Genomic DNA, 23,707 nt, shown 5'->3' on the forward strand with positions numbered 1-23,707 from the left:
CCGGTCCCCTAGGATCCAATCGGTCCACCGTCGTACTACGACCGCATGTTCAGTCTCCTTGTGAGTCCAACTTCCCTCGAACCCCCACATGTAGTAGGGGTCCAGTCGAGGGTTGGTTCATCTTTGTGATCGTCATCCCTCAAGTATTTTTTTGATAAAATAGAGGGCCTAAGCGGTGTCACGTTTTTCCTCGATGGACGAAACATGGTACTCGATGAGCTATTGACGGGCTAGTCTGAGTGGGTCCCCGGCTTCCTATTCACGAGGGCCCGGCATGGGTCTACTGGTGACCGACTCCAGACTCTTGGCGGCCAATCCATATCATTCTTGGGTCCGTTCGGCCGGTCCCAAGGGCTCGTTGCCTTTTTTCGAGAAAAAACCATGGATTGGGAACCGACCAAGACTCGAACATGGACCAGGATGACCGTGGCGCTCGTGCGCCCGGGTACTGGCTGCTAGTGGGCCCATCCTTTTCCACCCCTTACTCTAAGGGTGCCCTAGAGTGGCTGTGAACCCGTCGGTGGGCCAGCCTTCAAACTCCTGGTCCTAAATGGGCCATTGGAGCATTTTTAGCTCTGTGTCCCTCCTTACCTACAATGGTTCTTGGCCCATCGACCAGGTGAACCATCATTCGATGTGTCCTTCGAGGGTGCGGCCAGAGATAGTGTGTGCATGATCTTTGGGGGGAGGTGACGTGACGTGACGCAGTGGGCGCGTGAACCTAGGCAGACGGTTTGCCTTCTCACCCCGCTCCGTCCTATAAATAGCAGCCTCCCCCTTCGCATTTCTGCACACCAAAACCATAGCCTTACCTTCTCCATTTCTCCGTCGCCGTTCGGATCTATCGTGCTTGCTAATCCACCACCAGAGCCCTAGATCTGTAGCTTCTGCTTCTCCACCACTGCCTTTGCTTCTCCACTGCTGCCTCCATCCTCCATGGATTCATGGTACCACTCCGATGTTACCCATGCGCGCATGGAGGGCCTCGTCAAGCATGGTCTTCTCTGTGGGAGGATCGATGCGGCGGAGTGGCTTGTGCCTAGCTATGAGGATGCACCGGTGCTGCCCGATGGCTATGTCATCTCCTTCATGCCCTTCCATGAGCGCGGACTCATGGTTCCTCCCTACCCATTCTTCTGGGGTCTACTGCACCACTATCAGATCGAGCAGTAGCACTTGAACCCCAACGGGATCTAGCACATCATGGCCTTCATCACGATGTGTGAGGGGTACTTGGGGATCGAGCCCCACTTTGAGCTGTGGAGATATTTCTTCTCCATCTCCTTGATCAAGAAAAAGGAGAGAGGCCTAGAGACCCTGGTGCCGATGGGATGCGTGGGCATCCACCTCTGGGGGCAGCCAGCGGCCAAGTACATGATGTGCTAGCTCTCCAGATCCAACAAGGGGTGGCACTCATATTGGTTCTACCTGAAGAACAACCCTGCCAGTCTTCTCCGAGCACCTGGTCAAAGAAGTACCACCGTCATGGCTGTGGGGGCCACCCATCAAGGAGAAGAAGAGGATGCACGACCTCCTTGAGGCCATCATGTTCTTGAAGACCCAGGCCCTTTGCGGGGCCAGCGTCATCGGGGGGTATTAGCGAGGAAGGTAGTGCGGCTAATGGCGCACGTCCTCCCGCTGTACAGGATGACGCCCGATGCGCAGCTCATCAGGACGACTCTCGCCCAGGGGCTGCTCTATGACAATGAGGTCACATAGCACATCAAGGAGGCCATGGGGGAGGCTGACGCCATGTTCCCATTCTCAGGGTATCCCATGATGTGGCCGAACGCGGGTTTCATCGAGCTATCAGTAGGGTTAGTCTTCTGGGACTCTATCGCACCGCTGCCAGAGCATGTGGCCGTGAGGGCAACGAACCGTGCCATGGATGAACAAAGAAAGAAGAAGAAGGATGATGAGGAGAAGAAACGGTGGTTGAAGTAGCGAGCGAAGCTACAGCGAGGGAAGCAGCGTCAAGGTTCATCGGGAGAAGAGGAGGAAGAAGAGGAGGAGGAGGAGGATGACAGCTCTGGGTCTCCCATCCCATGGGATGATCTGACACCAGCGACGAGGAACTACCTTTGCCATAGGTGGGGCCCTTCCTATGGCATGCCACAGGGCAGGAGGGGCAGGACGTGCCCCCGGAGCCAGCGGAATCAAACCGCCCCGCCCTGTCCGGACCTTCGACGACGGCCTCAGAACTAGCGGAATCCGGTCGCCTCGCCTTGTCTAGGCCTTTGATGGCGGCCCCAGAGCTAGTGGAATTAGACCATCTTGCTCTGTCCAGGCCATCTATGGTGGCCCCAAGGCCAGCGAGAATAGTGTCGCCCCGCTCCGTCCGAGCCCTTGGTGGCGCCTCCAGAGTTGGTGGGAGGTGGCCATTCTATTTTGTCCGAGCCCTCTGAGCCGAGGGTGGGCTCAAAGCGGCAACGTGTCAATGAGGAGCAGCCAGGGTCGAGCAAGTCAGCCCCAAAACATCCTCACATGATGGCGTCAGGGTGAGCCAGGAGTTTTTTTGTCCTTTTGTCTTAATGAATTTTTGCCATGAACTGACTGCCATGTTCCTTGCAGCATCAGAGGATGTAGCACTCTCCTATGGCTCGCTCCGAAAAAGATCCTCCTCTGGCAAACACGCTAGGAGCCAGCTACCACCACACTGGTGGTGAGCGTGAGTGGAGTTGGGGTGGCCACGGCGTTGATCGGGGAGGCGCAGCTAATGGCTGCATCCAAGGGAGAGCAACCAGAGGAGGGTGCGTCCGGGGCACCCATGGTGGGCACGGCATGGTAGTCATGTCCTCGACGTCATAGGCTAGGATGGCATGGCCAGAGCTGTTATCCATGTAGGTGGTAGTGTCTGTGGCGGGGCAAATGGAAGGAGGCGCACCCATGGCATCCTTCATGGATGTGGCGATACAGTAGGCCTCCGTGTCCACATCACCCACCCCCTCTATTGGTAGAGGAGCCGCTCTAGAGGAGCTACCACTACAAGAGAGGTCAGTGTGGGGACATCCCAGTCACTGGTCCGGGTGGGTATCCTCGATGATGCAGCAGAGGAGAGGGAATGGGAGAGCATCCACATGGAGGTTGGGGACACGGTTCGCGCCCTGACCACCATGCTAAGTTCAATGCACGACATTGTCACCCTGATTGGCCAGGTATGATATGACCATGCTTCCGACCCTCATGTTCTCTTTTCATGCCTCTAAGTCTTGTCTTCTTTGCAGATACTTATGGCCCGTAGCTAGGAGAAGTCCCAGTTCCTTGCTGAGGAGACGCGGTAGAGTGAGGGGCTAGCCGCATAGCTCACTGTTGCACGTTAGGAGGTGGCTGAGCTTGCCCCTACTACTCGAGAGGTGGCCGACCTCTGAGTCATGAGAAGGATGCTCATGACGACGCCCACGAGGCCGAGAAGCTTGTGGCCCTGATCGAGAGGGTGTGCACAGATGCCATGAAGGCCGAGTGGCTATGGAAGGAGCAGGACAATTTGCTCTGGGCCATAGAGGAGCTCCACATGAGGATTGACCTGGCTCACCGGGAGCGCGCTGACACTCAGCAGCGAATCAACCACCTCAAGGATGAGCTTTAGGGGGAGAGGGACCTGAAGGTTGCAGCGCAAGGTGTGTCCTCTAGGCTCATCATGGAGGTCGGTCAGCGCCAAGAAGAGGTCCAACGCCTAGAGGCCGATGTCACCCGGTAGCACGATGAGGTGCACATGCTTCGAGCGGACGTGAACGGTAAGTCTCTGGTTTTCCTTGTTGTCTTTCTCTCTAGAATCCGTGGTAAGCCTTTTGACATGGTCGGTACATGACTTGGGTAGGTCTCAATGACAAGCTTGGGGCGGAGGTGGTGAAGAGCCATGGCCTAGAGAAGGAGCTCAGTGAGGTGAAGGACACCCTCCAGAAGGAGTGTGACGAACATGATAACCTGCGCGTCGCCATCCAGCTGGTCTGCGATGAGCTCGAGCTGGCCCTAGAGCAGGAGACAAGCTCGCTCGCGGTTCATGCCACCTAAATCACAGACTGGGCATGTGATATGGCAAGGAGCGCGCTTCGCTTTGGCGTTCACCGATCATTCGCAATCATCCGTTCTCATTACGAGAACATTGATTTGGTGATGATGAGCCAAGGCTTCGTGCTCGTCTATACCGACACCGAGCTAGACGACATCGAGAAGGAGGTGGCCCCCCTAGCGCATGACCTTTCTACCAAGATAGAAGATGAAATCATCCCCCCGAGGGGTTAGTTTAGTCAGATAGGTCATGTGGCACAATTGTAATAAGCGGACAAGTTCCAACCCTTTTGTTTCATTTAAACAAGCTTGTTCTTTTATTTTGGTTGAACAAGTTTATTCTTTCTCCCTTTTTATGTGTAAAAAGAGTTAATGCATTCTGACCCTTCCTGTTGTTAAGACTATAGAGCTCGAGGCATGGGCAAAAAACTCTAATCATGCTGGTAAGCAAGAGTGCCGTAGCTGCTGGGGCATAGGTTTCTTATAATCCGACCAATTTTACTCAGCGTTCGTTTCTGCAAACCTTGCCTCTAGATTTTTAATGTGAGAAAGGGTCGGGAACGGTGACTATTTCAGAATGGATATATATATACCCTTATCAACCCTAGAGTGAGGCCTAACCCCTTGCCGTTGCCGGGGGTCAGGTTTCACTAAAGATCGAGGAGACGATAGCGAAACTGGTACGATAAAGCATTTTTTGTTTCAGAAATGTTATTCTTAGTTTTTATATGTACCCCTCCCTAGGATTCGAGCCATCATCCTGCAACCGCGCATTCAGTCTCTTTGCGAGTCCAACTTCCCTCAAACCCCCACGCATAGTAAGGGTCCGGTCGAGGGTCGGCTCGTCTTTGTGATCATCATCCCTCAAGCATTTTTTCGATAAAACGAAGGGCCTGAGCCATGCCATGTTTTTTGTCGATGGACGAAACATGGTGCTCAGTGAGCTATTGACGGGCTAGTCCGAGTGGGTCCCTAGCTTCCCGTTCATGGGGGGTCTAGCATGGGTCAGGTGGTGACCGACTCTAGACTCTTGGCCGCCAATCCATATAGTTCTTGGGTCCGTTCGGCCGGTTCTAAGGGCTCATTGCCTTTTTTGAGGAAAAACCATGGATTGGGAACCGACCAAGACTCGAATGTGGACCGGGATGCCCGTGGTGCTCGTGTGCCCGGGTACTCGCCGCTAGTGGACCCATCCCTTTCCACCCCTCGCTCTAAGGGTGCCCCAGAGCGGTTGTGAACCCATCGGAGGGCCAGCCTTCGAACTCCTAGGCCTGAATGGCCGTAGGAGCAATTTCAGCTATGTATCCCTCCTTACCTGTGATGGTTCTCTTACCTGTCTACACCGACGCCGAGCTAGATGACATCAAGGAGGTGGCCCCTCTGGCACAGGACTTACCTGCTGAGATAAAGGATGAGATCATCCGCCTAAGAAATTAGTTAGGTAGATAAGCCAGGCGGTGAACTTGTAAGAAGTGGACAACCTCTTAAATTTTGTTATGGCCAAACTGATTTTTAGCTCTTCTCCCCTTTTTGTATAAAAAGGTTAATGCGTTCTGACCTTTTCCATCGTTAAGGCTGTAAAGCTCAGGGTGCGGGTGAAAAAACTCTGATCAGGTGTAACACCCTAAAATTTGTCACTTTTGAAATAGAGCTAAAATGATTTATTTATGAATTTTTGTGCACATGAAATATAGGAAAATAATAATTTTCATTAATTTAAAATTCATCATAAGGTAGTAACATGTGTGAGCATATATGTTGTTGCATTTTTTTATTGTGATGAATGGTGTTGATCCAAAACACCAAAGTAATTTGGAATGTTTTTGAAAAGGGTTTAAAAAATGGCTTTGAAATAAATGAAAAGAAAGAAAAGAAAATTAGAAAAAAATAAAAGTATTTTTAAAGTTGTAAAGTTTATATTGGGAAGCCTAACAAAATTGTCCATTTTTATTTGAATAGGGAAATATATTTGAAACTATACTTGAATTTGATTTGATTTTGGCTTAGGATTTGAAAACTAAAAATATAAAAGGATTTTTATTTGAAAATCTTCTTTTCTACCTTTTCAGCCCAACTCCAGATTCAGCCTGGCCTCCTTCGCGCTCTTGGCCCGGCAACTAGCCTAGCCTGCTGGCCAGCCCAACCGCCCCTCCCTTCCCCTCCTTCCCGCCTTCCCAGTCGTGGCCCACATCGGCCCAACTCGTCGCTTGGCCCGCTCCGCGCACCCCTTTCTCCTTCCTGCATTCTCCTGCACGCGCCCACGGCCCAGCTAGGTGAAACATCCTCAGTTTTCCTCAAAGGGAAAATCCACATAATGAATTATAATATAATAAAACCAAGAACTGATTCCATCATATTATCATATATCAGTCGATATCACAGTCATACATCGTAAGATTACAAGAATACAAGATATTACATCACTGGGGAACACACCTATTACAGAGTTAATCTAGCGGAAGACTATCGAGTGAAGGCTCCTCCTTCATGGGCATCATCAGAGTTGGCGTAGTGCAGCGTAGATTCTATCTCTGAACCAAACTTGAGCGTAGGCATGAGACCTCCTAATCCTTCTAAAGTCAGCATCTCTGAGAAGCAGGAAATCTGCACACTGCCAGATGTGTGCAGGCCATGGTCAGCACTGATGAGCTTTAGTGGAAAAGATAAAACAAGGGATCTGGCGATCCTATAATTTCGTTGTGGTTTGCATTCTTAGCGCATGTAAAGAGATAAATAATATAATAATTATCAAGTTTTAACGCATTCCCTAAACCACACACATCCACATCCATCCACCAACCCATCCATCCCAAACCATCTCCACACCACCACACCATATCTCGTCTCACACACTCGGGTCGACAGGCCAACTCCCTCTCAGCCTTGACACAACGGCCCGCAGCCCCAAGGCTCACGACCGGAAAATACCCCAAACCCTGGAGGGAGGAAAGAAGGACTCATCTCCTATCTAGTTTAAGCGAAACCCAGAAAAGGTCCATAGCCGACAAGTCGGCATATGTATCAATCGATCAACCATACACTCTGCAGAGGTTTCACATACCCACAAGATAGCCATCCTCGACGGTGCCCTGTCTAGGTAGATTCTGGCCGCTTGCTAGCCTAGAACGATGCCACCCTACCTCTCAGCCCTAGAACATCCCAAGTCTAGTCTAGGATGGCTGATACCGTGAGTCATAGACAGAGCCAGGGCCCTCCGGATGTCAAGAGCCGGGTCCACAAGGCCTCTTGAAGTCTCAGAAGGGTGTGGGGGGAAACCGCGCGCCCCGTACCTCCTTGCACACATTCGCCTAGCAGCAGTGGCATCGCTCTACCAAGTAGTCCGACCGTCCCGCACCATATAGGGCGAGTGGGATGTAAAGGATTCCCGGTGAATCTGAGTACTAGTAAGTCCTTAGGGATTGACCAAGCCAGAATACCTTCATCAGGGTTTCCATTTTACGTGGTACCACAACACCTCCACCCTAGGCTCCTCCCATCACAGGTTCACACCTAAGGCCACCTCCAATTACCATTTACCTGCCACAGGTATTCCATATCCAAGTGCCTAGGTAGCACCACATGGCGAGACTCGCCCCATGCTCGTCGTTATTCCAGCTCGGTCGACACAACCCTCACTCTCCATGCACCCAAGACACACGCAGCACGCTCACACACCACCAAGTCCGGCACCCATTGCCAAACCATTCCTAGGGGTCACCACCAGCATCACATCCCAGATATAATGCGAAGTGGAGTTAAAAGTAAGTATAGTGGTATAATATGCAAGCAAGCAGGCAAGTAAGCATATATAAGTGAGCGAATGCGCAAAGCAGGGTGAGATGGTAGAGTGGGTTGCATTAGGGTAATAATGGCTTAGGTAGTAGCATGCATCAAAGCACTAGCAAGGGAATAATTATAAAGCGCTAGCAGTTCTAGATATTATGCAATGTCTAATAGGATTCTCTAAAAGAGGGTGCTGCCATGACACCAGCGATGTAGAGGTACAATTCTCCATCCATTGGTGTTCAATCAGCGGGATCACCTCCTCCGGAGTCAACTCCATCCCACAGTCCTTGTCGTTGATCACGTTCCCTTGGTCCGATCGCCAGCTACTCCGCGAAGCGATGCGCAAGGCAAGAGAACACTCAACACTCGAAAAGACGGCAAGGCGCTGGAAGATCCAATAACACCAACAAGACACGTTAAGATACACGTCTTAGCCCTCTCGGTGGTTGTCTGATTTCCTCGGGCCAAAGAAACAAGAGTGGTGGTTTGCTATGCACAAGCTTAAGTCATGGCCAAGCCGAAATGGCTGTAGGATAATTGGTTTAAGCCACCAAGGCTTATCCATAGCAAGCACCATGGCTCACGGTCTTTCGATTCGGGCATCATGGAGTTGACGGGAATCGGAGGACGGGCCAAGTAAAGAAAGAACGACGGGTTATGGCTCTTGTAGCCTTATCCCGCAAGTCACAATTAGACGCGAGATGCAAACAAGAACAAATAACACTATTGTGACTTGGCTCCAACGTACTTCGGCTCACCCGCTATGGTAGAAAGCGGTAGCGTAAAGAGATTGGACAACGATGGGTCCTCTCGATCCACGCGACATAATAACGTCGGGAGCCGAGAAGAGAGTCGCTCAACACGGCAAAAGAAGCGGGGGTTAGCTAGGCACATCCATGTCATGTTCTCAGACACATCTTTGGAAAGATGGTTTTTGACGGTCGATCGGGTCGACACGCACGGGTCCAAGGTACGACATAGACCATAGCTTTGCTAACAAAAAAAGGGGAATAGTCTGGTCTTTGATCCAATCATCATGGGCAGGGCGGGGTTGAACAGAGCAGGCTAACAGGGCAATTAGAGCAAGAAACCATAGAGAGTGGAGATCTACTGCTTCCAACGCACACGCCACGACAAAAGATGGGGCATCGGAAGGAGCAACTTACTAAAGGATACAAGTGCGCAAACCACTCATAGGGTACCCGACCTGGGTGCACTGGCACTAAGTCATCTCTCAGATTCACAGCGGTGCGGTTGTCACCGCGAGAATCAAAGAAACACGATGGTTGAACGGGGTACAAGCATACAAGGGCTTGTGCACGAAGAAGCAAACAAAAGCGAAAGAGAGGCGTAGCTCCATGGTCATGGCGAGGCGAACTCACAGCCACAAGCTACACCAACGAGTTGGCACCCATCATTCTACGATTGTTATCTCCAGGTCATCTCCCATAGGACTTGGTCATGGAGGGCTCAAAGCATGCGAGTGATATCCGCATCGATGTTAGTATCGACATCGAATCCATCAAGACCATGTTCTAGGGCTGAAGATAGGAGCTAACACTCGTGGTACTATGAAGTCAACTAAAAAGCGAGGGGTCGAGTTACACTTGGCATCACGGCCATGGCGAGATGAATCCCACGATCGTAAGGTCTAAACGAGGTACGAACCCTCAGCCGGCTCAAAAGCACGGCACACTGGCGACAACACCAACAACCAGGGCACAGCGATAAGATCCAAAGACACAACCAAACAACTCGACAAGACAGTGGAGTAGCACATTTCCATAGCTCAAGAGAGGTAGATGGTTCCTGCAAGACGACAGAGGAACAAGAGTGTAAGGGCATGTATAATAAAGAGTGAAAATCAAGAGGGCTAATGCACTTGTGTAGAGCTCGATGGGTGGTGTCGAGGACGACGAGGTCGGCGGTAGGGCATGACTGGGGCTTAGGTAGGTGCTGGAGCTTGACTCCGGCTCGACGTGCAACTACGGCCTGGTGACAAGCTATTCAAGGTCAGAGAGGTGATGCCATGGTCGAAACGCGGCTGTGCAGCATCTCCGTGTAGGTCCGTGAACCAGGTGTAGTGTGCGGTGGCAAGGCTGCGGCGGCGTGGCGACTAGGAAAGATGGGGCCTCAGGTCTGTGTGGGCGTGTGTCCAATTGTCCAAAAGAAGTCTTGGTCATATGTGCGATAGCGGGGTCAGAGAAGGCTCGTGCGAGCATGGAGGATGTAGTTGTGTGGTGCACAACGCTGTTGTAGCGGCCTATGCTTTCGAGTTTTCATGGCTTGGAAACAACAGCATGAAGGCCGGGTAAGCTATGCAACAAGGCATCGGCTTATGGTCAGCATGCTTATAGGTTCAAATGCCCGAGAGTGCTTGGCTTGTGCTCAAGCAGAACTGTGTGCGCACGTGTGTGTGCAAGTGTCTAGGTGGTGCCATGCCAAAGATACGTGCAAGACGTGTTATGGCTTGTGTAGGTGCTGGGTGAGAGGCCAAAGGGGCTTGGCATGTCCACTTGGAGCCGTGCTCATGCGCTGAGATGGCGGACAGTCAAGAAGGGCATCCCATGATCCACGTGGCAGGTCGCGCGGTGGCACGTGCAAGAGCTCGTGACCAGCGGTGGCGGTGGCAAACGATGAGGCATCGGTGAGGGTGATTCTCGACAGCACGTCCTCGCGACATGAGGTGGCCAGAGAGGGCAGGGGCATCTCTGCCATGGGGGCGACATGGGAGCATGTGACTCCGGCAAGGCGGGGATGGGCGTTGGCTCCCGGGCTTGGCTCAGACATCCAGCCAGCGCACGGTACGTCTCACATTGAGGCAAGGTTGGTCCAGGGGCTCGCGTTACTTCTACTATCTCAAGGCGGCTGAAACACAGCGGCGACGGTCGACGGGGCATGGTCTTGACCATGACAGCCAGGGTGATCACACCGACGTTCTCCAACGCTGCATGTCGATTTGGCTTGGCTGGTCAACTGCTCGTGCGTGCTCATGATGTGAGTGTCCAGGAGCAGATGAGCTCCGCCTTTGCGTCCCCTCGACATGGGAGCGCGCGGTGCCATGGCGGGTCTCGGTATTCATGGCGAGCAAGGGATTGTGGTGACTCACCGTTGGTGGCGGCAAAGAGAGGATGGCGGTGCAGGGCGAGGTGCTGCCGTGGTGAGGCGACGAGGTGACGGCTGGTGGCGGCTCGACATGCAGCACGACGAGGATGTGGCCACGGTGGTTGCAGCTTCGTCGAAGACCGTCGAGGCATGGGCGATGTCGCACTATGATGAGGAGGAGACAGTGCAGTGGCCGGCCGGAGGGCGCGGTCATAGTGCAGCGGCTCCGCCTTGGTGAATAGGTCGGTGCAGCGAAGACGACGACATCGAGCGGGCTTTAGGAGTACGGTCGCATCTCCGTGGTGGCTCTACGGCGATGAAGGCACGGCGTCGATGGTGGTGATGCCAGGGGTGCTCCAGCTCGGTGACGGCTCGCGGTGGCGGCGTCGCAGTGCAAGCGCGCGGCTCCGAGACGACCTGAGCTCAGCGCAAGGTAGTTCCACGGTGACGGCGACATCATGCACCTGCCGCCAGGGCATGGCGTTGGCCTAAACGGCTCCTTGGGTCTTTGCCGCAGCACGCTGGTGGCTGTGTGGAGGAAGGGTGAGGGCAAGGCGTGGCGGTGGGCATGGCTCTTATAGCTCTCGAGCTAGGGTTCGTGGAGGCCAGGGCATGCTACAGGCGGCGGTGATCTTCGGGGTGTGGCCGGCCGGACGCGTGGCACCATCCATGAAGCGGGGTTGGTGAGCAAAGTTGGGAAGCTTTTGGAGTGCTCTAGAATGGGCGCTGGGCTTGCCAGCTTGCGGTATGGTTCAAGGGCATCTGCGGCTTGCGATGCGGGTCCGTGTCCTGGTGGCGTCGCGGTGGGTCTGTTCAGTCCAGGCGGGGTATGCGGCTGTGCTCTTATCACGCAAGGCAGGCTCTAGGGTGGGGTGCAAGGGGCATCCGAGGGCGACGCGGTGGCCTACTTCCTTGCTCTGGACGCTAGCGGAAAAGAGGAAAAGCACAGGCAGAGCGGTTAAGGAAGACGACAAGCTGGACAGCAAAAGTAGACAGAAGCTTTGGGTTCCTTCTCTAGTGCGGCTGACGTGTGGGCCCAGGGGAAACAGCGGCATGCAGCTCTCCACACACGAGGGGCGGCGGCAGCTTGCGCTGCGTTGTGCGTGCAGCGCATGCGAGAGCAGGGGAAGGTGAGCTGGGCTGCTGCAGGTACCCAGGTTGGGCCACGACGGTGGACTGGGTTGCACACTTACTGTTGGGGCATTAGTATACGTATGTGTACATGATCTTATATACATGTATACATTGCACGGTGCCTTGTGTAGTGCATTCCAGATGGCTTCCTAATTACGTGGTTCCTGTACAAGTCATAGGCGCACGACTACAGGAGCATGCAGCTTCTATATGTGCTCCACGTTGTTAGCCAAATAGGCGCAGGAGCATGCATGCTTGTGCAGCCCACTAGCCAAAGATTTAGGAGAGATGATTTACCAAAAATTGACGCTAGGGTTCATGAGGAGTGCGCTGGTGTTTGTGGCATTGATGCAATAGCCGGTACGACCCGGAGATCACCCTGGGGCGTGGGTAGGTGAGCGAGCTAGGATGGTGCAAGACAGGGAGCGTCGGGGCTTGGTCACGTCGATCTGGGACGCGGTCAAAGGGGAAACATGGGTGGGGTCCATGTCCAAAGGGTGTCAAATTAGGTCAAGTGATATTTGGTCCGAGGATTAAGAGGTGTTTCAACATTGAGGGGAATTAAGAATAATCCCGAGAGGGATAAAAGGGGAGTTGCCACGGGTTGTGCTCTCCAACAAGACGAGACTCAAACACAAGGCAACAAAAGAGCACTGACACACTTTTACAAACAGTTCTACATGAATGCAACGTTTTGTCAGCGGGTTTGACTCATGTTTGACCTAGTGTCTACATGCTTCACACAATTTACAAGAAAAAATTTGAAAGCTCGTATTTTTGGTTTCCGGAAAATTCTGGGTTGTTACAGTCCACCCACCTTACAGGAATCTCGTCCTCGAGATTGGGGAGTTAGTGTCACTAGAGAAGAAAGGTCCTCGTTGTCAAGTCGTATGCACCAACGCATTTGTTTCGCAATTGAAGTTTTGAAGAGGGGCTTTTGGAAAAAGTTGTTCACATAGGACTTTTTAAATGGAGAAACTTTATTTTATAAAATGGAAAGAGGTCTTTTGAGAGATCAAATCGGTTTTGTAGAAACTTATCTCCCAAAAGGAGCTTTTGAAGCTTTCATAAACCAAGTTCAAATACCTTTTAAATTTTTACTTTAATTGAAAACCCTTTTGAAATTGGTTTTGAATTTGGAAACCAAGAATCCTTTTATGTGATGTATTTTTAAGAAACTTTGAAAACGGGTTTTCATAAGAATGCGCCTTTTTGGAAATGCTCTTGAAGAAAGAGCTTTTCTCAAATTTTTGAGGTACACACGCAAAAGGGTTTGGGAATACCTTCTTATAGAGCATTTGAAATAGCAGCAAGGCTTTCAAAACATTTGAAAGGAGGCCAAAGGTTTTGGAGTGCGGCAAAACTTTTCAAAATCCCCTTTTCTTTAAAAGCCATTTTACTCCAAAACAAGAGTTCATTTTCGCAAAAGCTTTGAGTTTTAAATCTCTTTGTCAAAACAAGATAGGGTTTTTGAAAAGCTAAGCTCAGGATTAGAGATGTTCAAGTGCCACTTGGAAGCGATCACAGTCTACCGCGATACCCGCATACGCCCGGCAGTAGCCATGTGGATGCATCACACATGGGACCCCAGGTTTTGTAGCGAAGTCGAGGGTTATGATCGACTTACTACCAATTAAGTCACCGACATCGTCTATATCCCAGCTTAGAAGAAGAGAAGGGTTTATAAACGGTTTTGATAGTCGTGTTTTGGAAACACGGTTTTTTTAATCCTTTGTTTCGCAATTCTTTTGGGAAGAAAGGTCACAACCTTTGTGTTTGAAATCAAAACTAAGATTTTTTTAATCCTTTGTTTCGTAATTCTTTTGGGAAGAAAGGTCACAACCTTTGTGTTTGAAATCAAAACTAAGATTTTTTTTGAATTAAGCTGTAACCCACTTAGGTTTTTGAAGCTCAAAACAAAACTCTCATAAATGGTTTTCTTTGCTTTCCAAATCTCTCTTTAAAATGATCTTAGAAACATTAGGTGTTTTTGGAAGGGGAAGTTTTAGAAGCCAATTCTTTTTAGAAACTTTTTCAAACAGACTTTTTGGAAAAGAGGTCTTGAAATAGCGGGTACACAGAGTTTGAAATCATTTCACAAACACCCGGGGTTTTTCCAAAACTTTTCAAAACATGCGGTTTTGAAAATCTGTTTGATCAATGAGGGAGGGTGAGTTGCAAAACTTTTGGAATTCGGGTTGAAATCCATGCAAGTTTTGAAATCAAAACCTTTTGAAAACTTTTGCTTTTTGAAAACGAGTTTTCAACACCTTTTGAAACAAAGTTGTTTTCAGATTTGCTTTTCGTAAAGCTTTTGAAAATTAAGGTAGATTTGGAAAAGAGTAAAAATCACTTGCTTTCTAAAACTTTTATAGGGTTTTGAAATCATTTTCGTGGTTGCTTTCGCAATGAGAGAGGTTTTCAACTAAGTTGGGGGAGCATTTTGAATATGCAAGGTTGAAAATCAAAGTCACCTTTGAAATAGACGAGTGAAGATATGACGTTTTGGCCTGTTACGTCCAATGGTGGTCAAGATCACTTGTCTAATCATATTACGGCCTTGATTTTAGCCTGGAGTCACACGTAGGTAAAATACTTTTATAGTTTACATTTAGGCAATATAAACACAAGAAGCATAAGAAGCAAAAAGATCCAGGCAATCAATCAGCATTACAACTCCTATATGCATAGTGTTGACTTAAGGCGACTCCTAAGCCTTTGAGTCTCACACATCTATCGATCTTGCGTGGGCAATAAGGCGAATTATTTCCTAGTGGCCAACTTTTTAGATCAGGATGGTCAGTTAGTTGTAGAATTCAAGGTAAAGACGGGGAATCAAGTGTTAGTAGCTATGACTCCACTACAGATGGCATGTTTGGCATCTAAACTAGTGTTTGGTACTAAAGGTCTCGTTCTAGGGTCAAGTATGACTCTGATACCAGCTGAAACATCCTCAGTTTTCCTCGAAGGGAAAATCCACAGAATGAATTATAATATAATAAAACCAAGAACTGATTCCATCATATTATCATATATCAGTCGATATCACAGTCATACATCATAAGATTACAAGAATACAAGATATTACATCACTGGAGAACACACCTATTACAGAGTTAATCTAGCGGAAGACTATCGAGTGAAGGCTCCTCCATCACGGGCATCATCAGTGTTGGCATAGTGCAACATAGATTCCATCTCCGAACCAAACTTGAGCGCAGGCATGAGACCTCCTAATCCTTCTAAAGTCAGCGTCTCTGAGAAGCAGGAAATCTGCACACCGCCAGATGTGTGCAGGCCATGGTCAGCACCTATGAGCTTTAGTGGAAAAGATAAAACAAGGGATCTGGTGATCCTATAATTTGGCTATGGTTTGCATCCTTAGCACATGCGAAGAGATAAATAATATAATAATTATCAAGTTTTAACGCATTCCCTAAACCACACACATCCATATCCATCCACCAACCCATCCATCCCAAACCATCTCCACACCACCACACCATATCTTGTCTCACACACTCGGGTGGACAGGCCAACTCCCTCTCGGCCTTGTCTCAATAGCCCACAGCCCCAAGGCTCACGACCGGAAAATACCCCAAACCCTAGAGGGAGGAAAGAAGGACTCATCTCCTATCTAGTTTAAGCGAAACCCAGGAAAGGTCCATAGCCAACAAGTCGGCATATGTATCGATCGATCAACCATACACTCTGCAGAGGTTTCACATACCCACAAGATAGCCATCCTCGATGGTGCCCCGTCTAGGTAGATTCCAGCCGCTTGCTAGCTTAGAACGATGCCACCCTACCTCTCAGCCCTGGAACATCCCAAGTCTAGTCTGGGATGGCTGATACCGTGAGTCGTAGACAGAGCCGGGGCCCTCCGGATGTCAAGAGCCAGGTCCACAAGGCCTCCTAAAGTCTCAGAAGGGTGTGGGGGGAAACCGCGTGCCCCGTACCTCCTTGCACATGTTCGCCTAGCAGTAGTGACATCGCTCTACCAAGTAGTCCGATCGTCCCACACCATATAGGGCGAGTGGGATGTAAAGGATTCCTGGTGAATCTGAGTACTAGTAAGTCCTTAGGGATTGACCAAGCCAGAATACCTTCATCAGGGTTTCCATTTTACATGCCACCACATCACCTCCACCCTAGGCTCCTCCCATCATAGGTTCACACCCAAGGCCACCTCCAATTACCATTTACCCGCCACAGGTATTCCATATCCAAGTGCCTAGGTAGCACCACATGGCAAGACTCACCCTAGGGTCGTCGTTATTCTAGCTCGGTCGACACAACCCTCACTCTCCACGCACCCAAGACACACGCAGCACGCTCACACACCACCAAGTCCGGCACCCATAGCCAAACCATTCCCAGGGGTTCACCACTAGCATCACATCCTAGATATAATGCGAAGTGGAGTTAAAAGTAAGTATAGTGGTACAATATGCAAGTAAGCATATATAACTGAGCGAATGCGCAAAGCAGGGTGACATGGTAGAGTGGGTTGCATCAGGGTAATAATGGCTCAGGTAGTAGCATGCATCAAAGCACTAGCAAGGGAATAATTATAAAGCGCTAGCAGTTCTAGATATTATGCAATGTCTAATAGGATTCTCTAAAAGAGGGTGCTGCCATGACACCTGCGATGTAGAGGTACAATTCTCCATCCGTTGGTGTTCAATCAGCGGGATCACCTCCTCCGGAGTCGACTCCATCCCACAGTACTTGTCGTCGATCACGTTCCCTTGGTCCAATCGTCAACTACTCCGCGAAGCGATACGCAAGGCAAGAGAACACTCAACACTCGAAAAGACGGCAAGGCGCTGGAAGATCCAATAACACCAATGAGGCACGTTAAGATACACGGCTTAGCCCTCTCGGTGGTTGTCCGATTTCCTCGGGCCAAAGAAACAAGAGTGGTGGTTTGTTATGCACAAGCTTAAGTCATGGCCAAGCCGGAACGGCTGTAGGATAATTGGTTTAAGCCACCAAGGCTTATCCATAGCAAGCACCACGGCTCACGGTCTTTCGATTCGAGTGTCATGGAGTTGACGGGAATCAGAGGACGGGCCAAGTAAAGAAAGAATGATGGGTTTCGGCTCTTGTAGCATTATCCCGCAAGTCACAATTAGACGCGAGATGCAAACAAAAACAAATAACACTATTGTGACTTGGCTCCAAAGTACTTTGGCTCGCCCGCTTTGGTAGAAAGCAGCAGCGTAAAGAGATTGGACAACGACGGGTCCTCTCGATCCATGCGACATAATAACATCAGGAGCCGAGAAGAGAGTCGCTCAACACGGCAAAAGAAGCAGGGGTTAGCTAGGCACATCCATGTCATGTTCTCAGACACATCTTCGGAAAGATGGTTTTTGACGGTCGATCAGGTCGACACGCACGGGTCCGAGGTACGACATAGACCATAGCTTTGCTAACAAAAAAAGGGGAATAGTCCGGTCTTTGATCCAATTGCCATGGACAGGGTGGGGTCGAACAGAGCGGGCTAACAGGGCAATTAGAGCAAGAAACCACAGAGAGCGGAGATCTACTGCTTCCAATGCACATGCCACGACAAAAGACGGGGCGTCGGAAGGAGCGACTTACTAAAGGATACAAGTGCGCAAACCACTCATAGGGTACCCGACCTGGGTGCACTGGCACTAAGTCATCTCTCAGATTCACAGCGGTGCGGTTGTCACCACGAGAATCAAAGAAACGCGATGGTCGAACGGGGTACAAGCATACAAGGGCTTGTGCACGAAGAAGCAAACAAAAGCGAAAGAGAGGCGTAGCTCCATGGTCATGGCGAGGCGAACTCATGGCCACAAGCTACACCAACGAGTTGGCACCCATCGTTCTACGATTGTTATCTCCAGGTCATCTCCCACAGGACTTGGTCATGGAGGGCTCAAAGCGTGCGGGTGATATCTGCATCGATGTTAGTATCGACATCAAATCCATCACGACCATGTTCTAGGGCCAAAGATAGGAGCTAACACTCATGGTACTATGAAGTCAACTAAAAAGCAAGGGGTCGAGTTACACTCGGCATCATGGCCATGGCGAGATGAATCCCGCGATCGTAAGGTCCGAACAAGGTACGAACCCTCAGCTGACTCAAAAGCACGGCACACTGGCGACAACACCAACAACCAGGGCACAACGATAAGATCCAAAGGCACAACCAAACAACTCGACAAGACAGCAGAGTAGCATGTTTCCATAGCTCAAGAGAGGTAGATGGTTCCTGCAAGACGACGGAGGAACAAGAGTGTAAGGGCATGTATAATAAAGAGTGAAAATCAAGAGGGCTAATGCACTTGTGTAGAGCTCGATGGGTGGTGTTGAGGACGACGAGGTTGGTGGTAGGGAATGATCGAGGCTTAGGTAGGGTGACGTCATGGTCAAAACGCGGCTGTGCAGCATCTCCGTGTAGTTCCGTGAACCAGGTGTAGTGTGCGGTGGCAAGGCCACGGCGGCGTGGCGACTAGGAAAGATGGGGCCTTGGGTCTGTGTGGGTGCATGTCCAATTGTCCAAAAGCAGTCTTGGTCATATGTGCGATAGCGGGGTCAGAGAAGGCTCATGCGGGCATGGAGGATGTAGCTGTGTGGTGCACGGCGCTGTCGTAGCGGACTATGCTTTCAAGTTTTCATGGCTTGGAAACAGCAGCATGAAGGTCGGGTAAGCTATGCAACAAGGCATTGGCTTATGGTCAGCATGCTTATAGGTTCAAATGCTGAGAGTGCTTGGCTTGTGCTCAAGCAGAACTATGTGCGCACATGTGTGTGCAAGTGTCTAGGTGGTGCCATGCCAAAGATACGTGCAAGATGTGTTAAGACGTGTTATGGCTTGTGTAGGTGCTTGGTGAGAGGCCAAAGGGGCTCGGCATGTCCACCTGGAGCCGTGCTCGTGCGCTGAGATGGCGGGCAGTCAAGAAGGGCATCTCCACGATCCGCGTGGCAGGTCACGCGGTGGCGCATGCAAGAGCTCGCGACCAGCAGCGGCGGTGGCGGCAAACGATGAGGCGTCGGCGAGGGCAATTCTCGATAGCGCGTCCTCGCGACATGAGGTGGCCGGAGAGGGTAGGGGCATCTCCGCCACGGGGGCGACATGGGAGCACGTGACTCCGGCGAGGCAGGGATGGGCATTGGCTCTCGAGCTTGGCTCAGACATCCAGCCAGCGCACGGTACGTCTCACGTCGAGGCAAGGTTGGTCTAGGGGCTCGTGTTGCTTCTACTATCTCAGGGCGGCCGGAACACAGTGGCGACGGTCGACGGGGCATGGTCTTGACCATGACAGCCAGGGTGATCACGCCGGCGTTCTCCAACGCCGCATGTCGATTTGGCTTGGCTGGTCAACTGCTCGTGCATGCTCATGATGTGAGTGTCCAGGAGCGGATGAGCTCCGCCTTCGCGTCCCCTCGGTGGGTCCATGTCCTAGTGGCGTCGCGGCGGGTCTGTTCAGTCTAGGCGGGGTCCGCGGTTGTGCTCTCATCACGTGAGGCAGGCTCTAGGGTGGGGTGCAAGGGGCATCCGAGGGCTACGCAGTGGCCTGTTTCCTTGCTCTGGACGCCAGCGGAAAAGAGGAAAAGCACAGGCAGAGCGGTTAAGGAAGACGACAACGCTGGATAGCAAAAGTAGACGGAGGCTTCGGGTTCCTTCTCTAGTGCGGCTGACATGCAGGCCCAGGGGAAATAACGGCATGCAGCTCTCCACACACGAGGGGCGGTGGCAGCTTGCGCTGCGTTGTGCGTGCAGCGCATGCAAGAGCAGGGGAAGGTCAGCTAGGCTGCTATGGGTACCCAAGTTGGGCCACGACGGTGGACTGGGCTGCACACTTGCTATTGGGGCATTAGTATACGTATGTGTACATGATCTTATATACATGTATACATTGCACGGTGGCTTGTGTAGTGCATTCCAGATGGCTTCCTAATTACGTGGTTCCTGTACAAGTCACAGGCGCACAACTACAGGAGCATGCAGCTTCTATACGTGCTCCACGTTGTTAGCCAAATAGGCGCACGAGCATGCACGCTTGTGCAGCCCACTAGCCAAAGATTTAGGAGAGATGATTTACCAAAAATTGACGCTAGGGTTCGTGAGGAGTGCACCGGTGTTCGTGGCATTGATGCAACAGTCGGTATGACCCAGCGATCACCCTGGGGCGTGGGCAGGTGAACGAGCTAGGACGGTGCAAGACGGGGAGCGTTGGGGCTTGGTCACGTCGATCTGGGACGCGGTCGAAGGGGAAACATGGGCGGGGTCCATGTCCAAAGGGTGTCAAATTAGGTCAAGTGATATTTGGTCCGAGGATTAAGAGGTGTTTCAACATTGAGGGGAATTAAGAATAATCCCGAGAGGGATAAAAGGGGAGTTGCTACAGGTTGTGCTCTCCAACAAGACGAGACTCAAACACGAGGCAACAAAAGAGCACCGACACACTTTTACAAATAGTTCTACATGAATGCAATGTTTCATCAGTGGGGTTGACTCGTGTTTGACCTAGTGTCTACATGCTTCACACAATTTACAAGAAAAATTTTAAAAGCTCGTATTTTTGGTTTCCGGAAAATTCCGGGTTGTTACAGCTAGGTGGCCCGTCCGCTCAGCCTTCAGTGCCCACGCCCGCCGCTCTCTCCCTTCCCTCACTATGCCGCTGGCCCCACCCATCAGCCGGCCATGTTCTTTCCTTCTTCCTTTCCTTTCTTCCCTACTCCTTTCCTTCTTCGCCCGGCGATGGCGCGAGCCATGCACGGCAAGCCGGCGATCCACCACACCCGTATGGAGGGTGACTGAATCCACCCACCTCCTGCTCTCCTTCCTTCTACGCAGTGTCTGCCACCTATAAAGCATGGAACCGAGCATCTTCTTCTTCCTTTTTCCCCTCCGCGCTTGAGCACGCCACCGCCACCGGCGATTCATCGTTCCCGTGCTCCAATCCACGTCACCGACGTACCTAGGAGCACCACCGTACTCCCCTGCACCCATAGGTTCCCTCAATTCCTTGATTTGGCCTTCAATTACTCAGATTTTTCCTCACCCATGCCACTTTCTCTCTCTCCAGCCGCTGCCGTCGATAACCTGCCTCCTCGGAGACCTCCCGGACGATGTGTCCACCTTAATTCGACTCGCGGTGAGCTCCTTGTTCTCCCCGTGCCTCCATCTCGGTAGCTGACGCATTAGAGCACCGTATCGGCAAGTTGTCGAGCCACCGGCCATGGCGCCGTCATGGGGAATGCCACCCCGACGTGATCCCCATCCCCGTTAGGTACCCCAGTGAGTTCGTGAGGTTCGGCGATTCATGTAGATGCATTAGGCTTGGCCTGGGGTGGATGGAATCGCCGTACCGGCGTCCGTCGATGTGCTGCCCTGCTGCCGACAATGGAGAGCTCGCTGGAGCTGTTGTGCTGCCGTCGGAGGTCAACCCGTCACGCCTATGTCGCCCGATTCGCGATGAACGGTCAAGATTAGGTACCCCTTCGGGGTTAAGTGGTCGATCCACCGTGGACCCATGGACCCGGCCCACGGTGCCATGTCATCACTGGCCCATGCCATGTGGTGCACCGCGCCAGTCCGCATACGCCACGCGTCTGCCTAGTCAGTAGCCAAATCAAACCCGCAGTCAAGCCATGTCCTTTTTGCATAAAAGCCCCTCTGGTTTTGGTGAATCAACCCGCAGTCCGTAGTAGTTCGATTTAATTACAATTCAGCCCTGTTTTTATTTGTTTAGGTCCCTGTGTTTTCCAAAAATAGTACCCACAGTCCAGCAGCCATGTAATTTCATATTTTTAATTATTTTAATTCAAAAATAAGTTCAGTTTATTTACAGAAATGCCATTGCACCTTATTTCATGCGTAACTTTTGCGTTTTAAGTTTGATTTGACACGTTCAAATTGCGTTAGGACCGTATTTACGTTTTCTACGTGTTTACACTACTATTAGACATGTTTCCAATATTTCAAATTCATGGGTAGATTTAATTTATTTAACTAAAGCAAAACTTGTTTAAATCATAACTTATTCATTTTAATTCCAAAATAGTCCGTTCAAGTTGCGTTAGATTCATAATTATGAGATCTACGCGTTAGTAATAGTGTTTACTATATCGTTATTTCTGAAATAACATGGTTTAAATCATATCTTGATTAATGATTATGCAACTGGATATTATAAATAAAATATGATTTATTTTACTTTAGTTTTATAATTCAAATCTAAATTGACTTAATTCAATCTATATTATTTATAAAATATCTTATATATATGAATTTATATAGTTAAAATAAATGAAGCCTATAGTTTTCTTTTTCACATATAAAGCAAATCTCTCGGTAGTTGTATCGTTTCACCCGTAGCTCTGTTAGAGTGTTTCTCGCGACTGTGTGTTCGTAGCGATGCGTAGAATCGTGTTTCAATCTGTTTTACTTATTTTTCTATGATTGGTGTACTATTCTGATATAGATGCAATTGTATGCTATGCATGTATGTGTATGGATGTTTGTGTGGTGTTCTACGATTACGTCTAACTGGTGAGATATACGTGGTGATGTAGAAAAAGAAGAAGGATGCTAAAGATTAAAGCTTACCGAAGGATCGGTGTGTAAGGCAAGTATAGCATGGGACCATCCTTATTACCTACTCACATTTAATCACTTAATTCATATTGCATGTGTCTACCTTGCTGCCAATAAGGATATCCTCGATATTTGATATCTTGTACCTTGATACCTTTGGGTTATTGCATTGGATAGTTTTTGCTAGTGCTTAACTAAACCATGATCTTGTAACTTGACTAATGGTATATGCAATAAACATTAAAACATGACTTTTTAGCAACATGGAAATAGGGGGCTGGAGTATTTAGCTACTTTCTAAATGCTTCAGATTCCTCTCCCTAAGGACTTATCTATAAGTGATCATCCGGGACTTATAGTACAACTATGAGGGCTATATGGCTCTGGCTTTAGCTCAGTATGATCAGTATGATCAGTATGAGGACCTTTTCTAGCTTGTTAGTGGTTACCTTTATGGAGCAAGAGGGTATGTTTCCTTTCCTGCTAGGATGTGTGTACCGTGCTACGTGCCCACGCGTGCCACTCCTAGAGAAGGGCCACATACACCTTGTGGCCCTAACTTGTTAGACGAACCTTTGAAAGGCTTCATAGTGAACCCTGCCGACCTTCCTTGGAAGTGGGTCAAGAGATAAGCTACCTCGGGCGAAAGGGTAAATCATGACTTATAGTGAAAGTGTACAACCTCTGCAGAGTGTAAAACTGTTATAACAGCCGTGCTCACGGTCATAAGCGGCCTTGGACCCTTATGGAATAGAGATGATCACTACTGGTTAATTATACTAATAATTAATTGTTTATGCTATTTATTATTCATGTTTACCTAATCATGTGTTTATGGGAATGATAAATTCTTTGCTACTCAATTGCTTCAAAAGATGACCTATTAAAGCTAATCGCAGTAAACTAGTGTCAGCCATTTTGAGCCTCATAAACCCCATGTTATGTTGCTGAGTACGATATGTACTTATGCTTGCTTTACTTTTCTATACTTTAGATAAAAATCCTGAATGGGTACTAGATTGCTAGTTTGGAGGAGTTAGGCTTGTGGACAACCAGTCAGTCGTCCATGTGGATTTGGAGTCTTCGCCT

Source organism: Miscanthus floridulus, chromosome 1 (genome assembly GCF_019320115.1).
Source record: "Miscanthus floridulus cultivar M001 chromosome 1, ASM1932011v1, whole genome shotgun sequence".
Classification (NCBI taxonomy): domain Eukaryota; kingdom Viridiplantae; phylum Streptophyta; class Magnoliopsida; order Poales; family Poaceae; genus Miscanthus; species Miscanthus floridulus.